The following is an 11,926-nucleotide window of genomic DNA, read 5'->3' on the forward strand; positions in this document are numbered from 1 at the left end:
TCACCATATTTTGCAGAAACTGGGCTGTACGATATTCGTACCAAGTCAAAAATACTGTTGAGGTACCTGGCTAGCTCAGTCGGTAGAGCATGAGACTCTTAATCTCAGGGTCGTGGGTTCGAGCCCCATGTTAGGTGAATATTTTCTCTGCCGAAGCACCAACTCACTGCGCAAACAACCATCCGCTTGGAATTTCGAGCAAGCTTGCCACACTGCATAGCTGGTGATACAGAAGGCTATGAATTTGTATTCTATCTCTGCCTGCACTCTGACCTGTCATCTCAATGACATGCCTATTACCGGTGAATTGTACTCCTAAATTGATTAAAAAATTATCATTTTCCGGACAAGAAATAGACAGGCAGAGGCTTCAAAGAGAATACTTGCTCCTGGTGGACCTTGAACTCATAACCTTCGCATCTAATTGCTGAATACTCCTGTATGAGTACAACACGCTAACAGATTGCACCACAGGATCCATCAACAACACGCACTGATCACCATATTTTGCAGAAACTGGGATGTAAGATATTCGAACCAACTCAAACTCACCATTGAGGTACCTGGCTAGCTCAGTCGGTAGAGCATGAGACTCTTAATCTCAGGGTCGTGGGTTCGAGCCCCACGTTAGGTGATTATTTTCTCTGCCGAAGCACCAACTCACTTCGCAAACAACCATCCGCTTGGAATTTCGAGCAAGCTTGCCACACTGCATAGCTGGTGGTACAGAAGGCTATGAATTTGTATTCTATCTCTGCCTGCACTCTGACCTGTCATCTCAATGACATACCTATTACCAATGAATTGTACTCCTAAATGGATTGAATAAATTATCATTTTCCGGACAAAAAATCACCATTGAGGTACCTGGCTAGCTCAGTCGTAGTAGAGCATGAGACTCTTAATCTCAGGGTCGTGGGTTCGAGCTCCACGTTAGGTGATTATTTTCTCTGCCGAAGCACCAACTCTATTCACAAACAGCCTGGAGCTTGGAATTTCGAGCAGGCTTGCATAGCTGGTGATACAGAAGGCTGTGAATTTGTATTCTATCTCTTCCTGCACTCTGACCTGTCATCTCAATGACATACCTATTACCAATGAATTGTACTCCTAAATGGATTGAATAAATTATCATTTTCCGGACAAGAAATAGACTAGCAGAGACATCAAGAACAATACTTGCTCCTGGTGGGGCTTGAACTCATAACCTTATCATCTAATTGCTGTATACTGCTGTATAAGTACAACACGCTAACAGATTGCACCACAGGATCCATCAACAACACTCTCACTGATCACCATATTTTGCAGAAACTGGGCTGTAAGATATTCGTACCAAGTCAAAAATACTATTGAGGTACCTGGCTAGCTCAGTCGGTAGAGCATGAGACTCTTAATCTCAGGCTCGTGGGTTCGAGCCCCACGTTAGGTGATTATTTTCTCTGCCGAAGCACCAACTCACTTCGCAAACAGCCTGGAATTTCGCTTGGAATTTCGAGCAGGCTTGCCAGCCTGCATAGCTGGTGATACAGAAGGCTATGAATTTGTATTCTATCTCTGCCAGCACTCTGACCTGTCATCTCGATGACATACCTATTACCGATGAATTGTACTCCTAAATGGATTGAATAAATTATCATTTTCCGGGAAAGAAATAGACAAGCAGAGGCTTCAAGAACAATTCTTGCTCCTGGTGGGGCTTGAACTCATAACCTTATCATCTAATTGCTGTATACTGCTGTATAAGTACAACACGCTAACAGATTGCACCACAGGATCCATCAACAACACGCACTGATCACCATATTTTGCAGAAACTGGGCTGTACGATATTCAAACCAACTCAAAATCACCATTGAGGTACCTGGCTAGCTCAGTCGGTAGAGCATGAGACTCTTAATCTCAGGGTCGTGGTTTCGAGCCCACGTTAGTTGATTATTTTCTCTGCCGAAGCACCAACTCACTTCGCAAACAACCATCCGCTTGGAATTTCGAGCAGGCTTGCCAGCCTGCATAGCTGGTGATACAGAAGGCTATGAATTTGTATTCTATCTCTGCCTGCACTCTGACCTGTCATCTCAATGACATACCTATTACCAATGAATTGTACATCTAAATGGATTGAATAAATTATAATTTTCCGGACAAGAAATAGACAGGCAGAGGCTTCAAGAAGAAAACTTGATCCTGGTGGGCCTTGAACTCATAACCTTCGCATCTAATTGATGTATACTGCTGTATAAGTACAACACGCTAACAGATTGCACCACAGGATCCATCAACAACACTCTCACTGATCACCATATTTTGCAGAAACTGGGCTGTACGATATTCAAACCAACTCAAAATCACCATTGAGGTACCTGGCTAGCTCAGTCGGTAGAGCATGAGACTCTTAATCTCAGGGTCGTGGTTTCGAGCCCACGTTAGTTGATTATTTTCTCTGCCGAAGCACCAACTCACTTCGCAAACAACCATCCGCTTGGAATTTCGAGCAGGCTTGCCAGCCTGCATAGCTGGTGATACAGAAGGCTATGAATTTGTATTCTATCTCTGCCTGCACTCTGACCTGTCATCTCAATGACATACCTATTACCAATGAATTGTACATCTAAATGGATTGAATAAATTATAATTTTCCGGACAAGAAATAGACAGGCAGAGGCTTCAAGAAGAAAACTTGATCCTGGTGGGCCTTGAACTCATAACCTTCGCATCTAATTGATGTATACTGCTGTATAAGTACAACACGCTAACAGATTGCACCACAGGATCCATCAACAACACGCACTGATCACCATATTTTGCAGAAACTGGGCTGTACGATATTCAAACCAACTCAAACTCACCATTGAGGTACCTGGCTAGCTCAGTCGGTAGAGCATGAGACTCTTAATCTCAGGGTCGTGGGTTCGAGCCCACGTTAGTTGATTATTTTCTCTGCCGAAGCACCAACTCACTTCGCAAACAACCATCCGCTTGGAATTTCGAGCAGGCTTGCCAGCCTGCATAGCTGGTGATACAGAAGGCTATGAATTTGTCTTCTATCTCTGCCTGCACTCTGACCTGTCATCTCAATGACATACCTATTACCAATGAATTGTACATCTAAATGGATTGAATAAATTATCATTTTCCGGACAAGAAATAGACAGGCAGAGGCTTCAAGAACAATACTTGCTCCTGGTGGGGCTTGAACTCATAACCTTATCATCTAATTGCTGTATACTCCTGTATAAGTACAACACGCTAACAGATTGCACCACAGGATCCATCAACAACACGCACTGATCACCATATTTTGCAGAAACTGGGATGTACGATATTCGTACCAACTCAAACTCACCATTGAGGTACCTGGCTAGCTCAGTCGGTAGAGCATGAGACTCTTAATCTCAGGGTCGTGGGTTCGAGCCCCGTGTTAGGTGATTATTTTCTCTGCCGAAGCACCAACTCACTGCGCAAACAGCCATCCGCTTGGAATTTCGAGCAGGCTTGCCAGCACTGCATAGCTGGTGATACAGAAGGCTATGAATTTGTATTCTATCTCTGCCTGCACTCTGACCTGTCATCTCAATGACATACCTATTATCGATGAATTGTACTCCTAAATGGATTGAATAAATTATCATTTTCCGGACAAGAAATAGACAGGCAGAGGCTTTAAGAACAATACTTGCTCCTGGTGGGGCTTGAACTCATAACCTTATCATCTAATTGCTGTATACTGCTGTATAAGTACAACACGCTAACAGATTGCACCACAGGATCCATCAACAACACTCTCACTGATCACCATATTTTGCAGAAACTGGGATGTACGATATTCGTACCAAGTCAAAATCACCATTGAGGCACCTGACTAGCTCAGTCGGTAGAGCATGAGACTCTTAATCTCAGGGTCGTGGGTTCGAGCCCCACGTTAGGTGATTATTTTCTCTGCCGAAGCACTTCGCAAACAGCCATCCGCTTGGAATTTCGAGCAAGCTTGCCACACTGCATAGCTGGTGATACAGAAGGCTATGAAATTGTATTCTATCTCTGCCTGCACTCTGACCTGTCATCTCAATGACATACCTATTACAGATGAATTGTACTCCTAAATGGATTGAATAAATTATCATTTTCCAGACAAGAAATAGACAGGCAGAGGCTTTAAGAACAATACTTGCTCCTGGTGGGGCTTGAACTCATAACCTTATCATCTAATTGCTGTATACTGCTGTATAAGTACAACATGCTAACAGATTGCACCACAGGATCCATCAACAACACTCTCACTGATCACCATATTTTGCAGAAACTGGGCTGTACGATATTCGTACCAAGTCAAAATCACCATTGAGGTACCTGGCTAGCTCAGTCGGTAGAGCATGAGACTCTTAATCTCAGGGTCGTGGGTTCGAGCCCCACGTTAGGTGATTATTTTCTCTGCCGAAGCACCAACTCACTTCGCAAACAGCCATCCGCTTGGAATTTCGAGCAAGCTTGCCACACTACATAGCTGGTGATACAGAAGGCTATGAATTTGTATTCTATCTCTGCCTGCACTCTGACCTGTCATCTCAATGACATACCGATTACCGATGAATTGTACTCCTAAATGGATTGAATAAATTATCATTTTCCAGACAAGAAATAGACACGCAGAGGCTTCAAGAAGAATACTTGCTCATGGTGGGCCTTGAACTCATAACCTTCGCATCTAATTGCTGTATACTGCTGTATAAGTACAACACACTAACAGATTGCACCGCAGGATCCATCAACAACACGAACTGATCACCATATTTTGCAGAAACTGGGATGTACGATATTCGAACCAACTCAAAATCACCATTGAGGTACCTGGCTAGCTCAGTCGGTAGAGCATGAGACTCTTAATCTCAGGGTCGTGGGTTCGAGCCCCACGTTAGGTGATTGTTTTCTCTGCCGAAGCACCAACTCACTTGCAACAACCATCCGCTTGGAATTTCTAGCAAGCTTGCCACACTGCATAGCTGGTGATACAGAAGACTATGAATTTGTATTCTATCTCTGCCTACACTCTGACCTGTCATCTCAGTGACATACCTATTACCGGTGAATTGTACTCCTAAATGGATTGAATAAATTATCATTTTCCGGACAAGAAATAGACAGGCAGAGGCTTCAAGAACAATACTTGCTCCTGGTGGAGCTTGAACTCATAACCTTATCATCTAATTGCTGTATACTGCTGTGTAAGTACAGGATCCATCAACAACACTCGCACTGATCACCATATTTTGCAGAAACTGGGCTGTACGATATTCAAACCAAGTCAAAATCACTATTGAGGTACCTGGCTAGCTCAGTCGGTAGAGCATGAGACTCTTAATCTCAGGGTCGTGTGTTCGAGCCCCACGTTAGGTGATTATTTTCTCAGCCGAAGCACCAACTCACTTCGCAAACAACCATCCGCTTGGAAATTCGAGCAGGCTTGCCACCCTGCATATCTGGTGATACAGAAGGCTATGAATTTGTATTCTATCTCTGCCTGCACTCTGAATGACATACCTATTACCGATGAATTGTACTCCTAAATGGCTTGAATAAATGATCATTTTCCGGACAAGAAATAGACAGGCAGAGGCTTCAAGAAGAATACTTGCTCCTGGTGGGGCTTGAACTCATAACCTTGTCATCTAATTGCTGTATACTGCTGTAAAAGTACAACACGCTAACAGATTGCACCACAGGATCCATCAACAACACTCACTGATCACCCTATTTTGCAGAAACTGGGATGTACGATATTCAAACCAAGTTAAAATCACCATTGAGGTACCTGGCTAGCTCAGTCGGTAGAGAATGAGACTCTTAATCTCAGGGTCGTGGGTTCGATCCCCACGTTAGGTGATTCATTTCTCTGCAGAAGCACCAACTCACTTCGCAAACAACCATCCGCTTGGAAATTCGAGCAGGCTTGCCACCCTGGATAGGTGGTGATACAGAAGGCTACGAATTTGTATTCTATCTCTGCCTGCACTCTGACCTGTCATCTCAATGACATACCTATTACCAATGAACTGTACTCCTAAATGGATTGAAAAAATATCATTTTCCGGACAAGAAATAGACAGGCAGAGGCTTCAAGAAGAATACTTGCTCCTGGTGGTCCTTGAACTCATAACCTTGTCATCTAATTGCTGTATACTGCTGTACAAGTACAACACGCTAACAGATTGCACCACAGGATCCATCAACCACACTCTCACTGATCACCATATTTTGCAGAAACTGGGCTGTACGATATTCGTACCAAGTCAAAACTACTATTGAGGTACCTGGCTAGCTCAGTCGGTAGAGCATGAGACTCTTAATCTTAGGGTTGCGGGTTCGAGCCCCACGTTAGGTGATTATTTTCTCTGCCGAAGCACCAACTCACTTCGCAAACAACCATCCGCTTGGAATTTCGAGCAGGCTTGCCACCCTGCATAGTTGGTGATACAGAAGGCTATGAATTTGTATTCTATCTCTACCTGCACTCTGACCTGTCTTCTCAATGACATAACTATTACCGATGAATTGTACTCCTAAATGGATTGAAAAAATATCATTTTCCGGACAAGAAATAGACAGGCAGAGGCTTCAAGAAGAATACCTGCTCCTGGTGGGCCTTGAACTCATAACCTTCGCATCTAATTGCTGTATACTGCTGTATAAGTACAACACGCTAACAGATTGCACCACAGGATCCATCAACAACAATCACTGATCACCATATTTTGCAGAAACTGGGATGTACGATATTCGAACCAACTCAAAATCACCATTGCGGTACCTGGCTAGCTCAGTCGGTAGAGCATGTACTTCCGGCGCCGACAGAGATGGCCGCCTCGCTTCGCGTTCCTAGGAAACTATGCAGTTTTTTGTTTTTTTACGTGTTATTTCTTACATTAGTACCCCAGGTCATCTTAGGTTTCATTACATACAGTCGAGAAGAACTACTGAATATAAGATCAGCATCAACTCACCATCAGTACGACCAAGAATATGTTTTTCGCGACGCGGATCCTGTGTTCTGCCTTACAAACAGGACAACGGAGTGGATCCTATGCAGCGACCCAAAAAAACGACTCCGAAAGAGAGGGAAACGAGGCGGTCTTCTGGTCAGACTCCGGAGACGGGCACAGCACACACCACTCCCTAGCATTCTTCTTGCCAATGTCCAGTCTCTTGACAACAAGGTTGATGAAATCCGAGCAAGGGTAGCATTCCAGAGGGACATCAGAGACTGTAACGTTCTTTGCTTCACGGAAACGTGGCTTACTGGAGAGACGCAATCCGAAGCGGTGCAGCCAACAGGTTTCTCCACGCATCGCGCAGACAGGAAAAAACATCTTTCTGGTAAAAAGAGGGGCGGGGGCGTATGCCTTATGACTAACGTGACATGGTGCGATGAAAGAAACATACAGGAACTCAAATCCTTCTGTTCACCTGATTTAGAATTCCTCACAATCAAATGTAGACCGCATTATCTACCAAGAGAATTCTCTTCGATTATAATCACAGCCGTATATATCCCCCCCCAAGCAGACACATCGATGGCTCTGAACGAACTTTATTTAACTCTCTGCAAACTGGAAACAATTTATCCGGAGGCTGCATTCATTGTAGCTGGGGATTTTAACAAGGCTAATCTGAAAACAAGACTCCCCAAATTTTATCAGCATATCGATTGCGCAACCAGGGGAGGAAAGACCTTGGACAATTGTTACTCTAACTTCCGCGACGCATATAAGGCCCTGCCCCGCCCCCCTTTCGGAAAAGCTGACCACGACTCCATTTTGTTGATCCCTGCCTACAGACAGAAACTAAAACAAGAGGCTCCCACGCTGAGGTCTGTCCAACGCTGGTCCGACCAAGCTGACTCCACACTCCAAGACTGCTTCCATCACGTGGACTGGGAGATGTTTCGTATTGCGTCAGATAACAACATTGACGAATACGCTGATTCGGTGTGCGAGTTCATTAGAACGTGCGTTGAAGATGTCGTTCCCATAGCAACGATTAAAACATTCCCTAACCAGAAACCGTGGATTGATGGCAGCATTCGTGTGAAACTGAAAGCGCGAACCACTGCTTTTAATCAGGGCAAGGTGTCTGGTAACATGACCGAATACAAACAGTGCAGCTATTCCCTCCGCAAGGCTATCAAACAAGCTAAGCGCCAGTACAGAGACAAAGTAGAATCTCAATTCAACGGCTCAGACACAAGAGGCATGTGGCAGGGTCTACAGTCAATCACGGACTACAGGAAGAAACCCAGCCCAGTCACGGACCAGGATGTCTTGCTCCCAGGCAGACTAAATAACTTTTTTGCCCGCTTTGAGGACAATACAGTGCCACTGACACGGCCTGCAACGAAAACATGCGGTCTCTCCTTCACTGCAGCCGAGGTGAGTAAGACATTTAAACGTGTTAACCCTCGCAAGGCTGCAGGCCCAGATGGCATCCCCAGCCGCGCCCTCAGAGCATGCGCAGACCAGCTGGCCGGTGTGTTTACGGACATATTCAATCAATCCCTATACCAGTCTGCTGTTCCCACATGCTTCAAGAGGGCCACCATTGTTCCTGTTCCCAAGAAAGCTAAGGTAACTGAGCTAAATGACTACCGCCCCGTAGCACTCACATCCGTCATCATGAAGTGCTTTGAGAGACTAGTCAAGGACCATATCACCTCCACCCTACCCTGACACCCTAGACCCACTCCAATTTGCTTACCGCCCAAATAGGTCCACAGACGATGCAATCTCAACCACACTGCACACTGCCCTAACCCATCTGGACAAGAGGAATACCTATGTGAGAATGCTGTTCATCGACTACAGCTCGGCATTCAACACCATAGTACCCTCCAAGCTCGTCATCAAGCTCGAGACCCTGGGTCTCGACCCCGCCCTGTGCAACTGGGTACTGGACTTCCTGACGGGCCGCCCCCAGGTGGTGAGGGTAGGCAACAACATCTCCTCCCCGCTGATCCTCAACACTGGGGCCCCACAAGGTTGCGTTCTGAGCCCTCTCCTGTACTCCCTGTTCACCCACGACTGCGTGGCCACGCACGCCTCCAACTCAATCATCAAGTTTGCGGACGACACAACAGTGGTAGGCTTGATTACCCAACAACGATGAGACGGCCTACAGGGAGGAGGTGAGGGCCCTCGGAGTGTGGTGTCAGGAAAACAACCTCACACTCAACGTCAACAAAACTAAGGAGATGATTGTGGACTTCAGGAAACAGCAGAGGGAACACCCCCCTATCCACATCGATGGAACAGTAGTGGAGAGGGTAGCAAGTTTTAAGTTCCTCGGCATACACATCACAGACAAACTGAATTGGTCCACTCACACAGACAGCATCGTGAAGAAGGCGCAGCAGCGCCTCTTCAACCTCAGGAGGCTGAAGAAATTCGGCTTGTCACCAAAAGCACTCACAAACTTCTACAGATGCACAATCGAGAGCATCCTGGCGGGCTGTATCACCGCCTGGTATGGCAACTGCACCGCCCTCAACCGTAAGGCTCTCCAGAGGGTAGTGAGGTCTGCACAACGCATCACCGGGGGCAAACTACCTGCCCTCCAGGACACCTACACCACCCGATGTCACAGGAAGGCCATAAAGATCATCAAGGACATCAACCACCCGAGCCACTGCCTGTTCACCCCGCTATCATCCAGAAGGCGAGGTCAGTACAGGTGCATCAAAGCTGGGACCGAGAGACTGAAAAACAGCTTCTATCTCAAGGCCATCAGACTGTTAAACAGCCACCACTAACACTGAGTGGCTGCTGCCAACACACTGACACTGACTCAACTCCAGCCACTTTAATAATGGGAATTGATGGGAAATGATGTAAATATATCACTAGCCACTTTAAACAATGCTACCTTATATAAATGTTACTTACCCTACATTATTCATCTCATACGCATACGTATATACTGTACTCTATATCATCGACGGTATCCTTATGTAATACATGTATCACTAGCCACTTTATACTATACTATGCCACTTTGTTTACATACTCATCTCATTTGTACATACTGTACCCGATACCATCTACTGTATCTTGCCTATGCTGCTCTGTACCATCACTCATTCATATATCCTTATGTACATATTCTTTATCCCCTTACACTGTGTACAAGACAGTAGTTTTGGAATTGTTAGTTAGATTACTTGTTATTACTGCATTGTCGGAACTAGAAGCACAAGCATTTCGCTACACTCGCATTAACATCTGCTAACCATGTGTATGTGACAAATAAAATTTGATTTGATTTGATTTGATTTGATTTGACTCTTAATCTCAGGGTCGTGGGTTCGAGCCCCACGTTAGGTGACTATTTTCTCTGCCGAAGCACCAACTCACTTCGCACACAGCCATCCACTTGGAATTGCGAGCAGGCTTGCCAGCCTGCATAGCTGGTGATACAGAAGGCTATGAATTTGTATTCTATCTCTGCCTGAATTGAAAAAATATCATTTTCCGGACAAGAAATAGACAGGCAGAGGCTTCAAGAACAATACTTGCTCCTGGTGGGGCTTGAACTCATAACCTTATCATCTAATTGCTGTATACTGCTGTATAAGTACAACACGCTAACAGATTGCACCACAGGATCCATCAACAACACTCTCACTGATCACCATATTTTGCAGAAACTGGGCTGTACGATATTCAAACCAAGTCAAAATCACCATTGAGGTACCTGGCTAGCTCAGTCGGTAGAGCATGAGACTCTTAATCTCAGGGTCGTGGGTTCGAGCCCCACGTTAGGTGATTATTTTCTCAGCCGAAGCACCAACTCACTTCGCAAACAACCATCCGCTTGGAAATTCGAGCAGGCTTGCCACCCTGCATATCTGGTGATACAGAAGGCTATGAATTTGTATTCTATCTCTGCCTGCACTCTGAATGACATACCTATTACCGATGAATTGTACTCCTAAATGGCTTGAATAAATGATCATTTTCCGGACAAGAAATAGACAGGCAGAGGCTTCAAGAAGAATACTTGCTCCTGGTGGGGCTTGAACTCATAACCTTGTCATCTAATTGCTGTATACTGCTGTATAAGTACAACACGCTAACAGATTGCACCACAGGATCCATCAACAACACTCTCACTGATCACCATATTTTGCAGAAACTGGAATGTACGATATTCAAACCAAGTCAAAATCACCATTGAGGTACCTGGCCAGCTCAGTCGGTAGAGCATGAGACTCTAAATCTCAGGGTTATGGGTTCGAGCCCCACGTTAGGTGATTATTTTCTCTGCCGAAGCACCAACTCACTTCGCAAACAGCCATACGCTTGGAATTTCGAGCAGGCTTGCCACCCTGCATAGCTGTTGATACAGAAGGCTATGAATTTGTATTCTATCTCTGCCTGCACTCTGACCTGTCATCTCAATGACATACCTATTACCGATTAATTGTACTCCTAAATGGATTGAATAAATGCTCCTTTTCTAGGCAAGAAATAGACAGGCAGAGGATTCAAGAAGAATACTTGCACCTGGTGGGGCTTGAACTCATAACCTTGTCATCTAATTGCTGTATACTGCTGTATAAGTACAACACGCTAACAGATTGCACCACAGGATCCATCAACAACACTCTCACTGATCACCATATTTTGCAGAAACTGGGCTGTACGATATTCGTACCAAGTCAAAACATCTATTGAGGTACTTGGCTAGCTCAGTCGGTAGAGCATGAGACTCTTAATCTCAGGGTCGTGGGTTCGAGCCCCACGTTAGGTGCGTATTTTCTCTGCCGAAGCACCAACTGACTTTGCAAACAGCCATCCGCTTGGAATTTCGAGCAGGCTTGCCACCCTGCATAGCTGTTGATACAGAAGGCTATGAATTTGTATTCTATCTCTGCCTG

General features: G+C 45.2%; 4 non-coding genes across 4 annotated transcripts; all 4 read left to right on the plus strand.

Annotated features, from left to right (window-relative positions):
• Nucleotides 1-561: 561 nt before the first annotated feature.
• Nucleotides 562-634, plus strand: trnak-cuu (transfer RNA lysine (anticodon CUU)). Its single transcript has one exon. It is a non-coding gene; the product is annotated as a tRNA-Lys (tRNA).
• A 3,714-nt stretch (nucleotides 635-4,348) lies between these two features.
• Nucleotides 4,349-4,421, plus strand: trnak-cuu (transfer RNA lysine (anticodon CUU)). The gene has a single exon. It is a non-coding gene; the product is annotated as a tRNA-Lys (tRNA).
• A 425-nt stretch (nucleotides 4,422-4,846) lies between these two features.
• Nucleotides 4,847-4,919, plus strand: trnak-cuu (transfer RNA lysine (anticodon CUU)). Its single transcript has one exon. It is a non-coding gene; the product is annotated as a tRNA-Lys (tRNA).
• Nucleotides 4,920-10,738: 5,819 nt separating this feature from the next.
• trnak-cuu (transfer RNA lysine (anticodon CUU)) lies at nucleotides 10,739-10,811 on the plus strand. Its single transcript has one exon. It is a non-coding gene; the product is annotated as a tRNA-Lys (tRNA).
• Nucleotides 10,812-11,926: the final 1,115 nt, after the last annotated feature.

Source organism: Oncorhynchus clarkii, unplaced genomic scaffold, assembly GCF_045791955.1.
Source record: "Oncorhynchus clarkii lewisi isolate Uvic-CL-2024 unplaced genomic scaffold, UVic_Ocla_1.0 unplaced_contig_4224_pilon_pilon, whole genome shotgun sequence".
Lineage (NCBI taxonomy): Eukaryota > Metazoa > Chordata > Actinopteri > Salmoniformes > Salmonidae > Oncorhynchus > Oncorhynchus clarkii.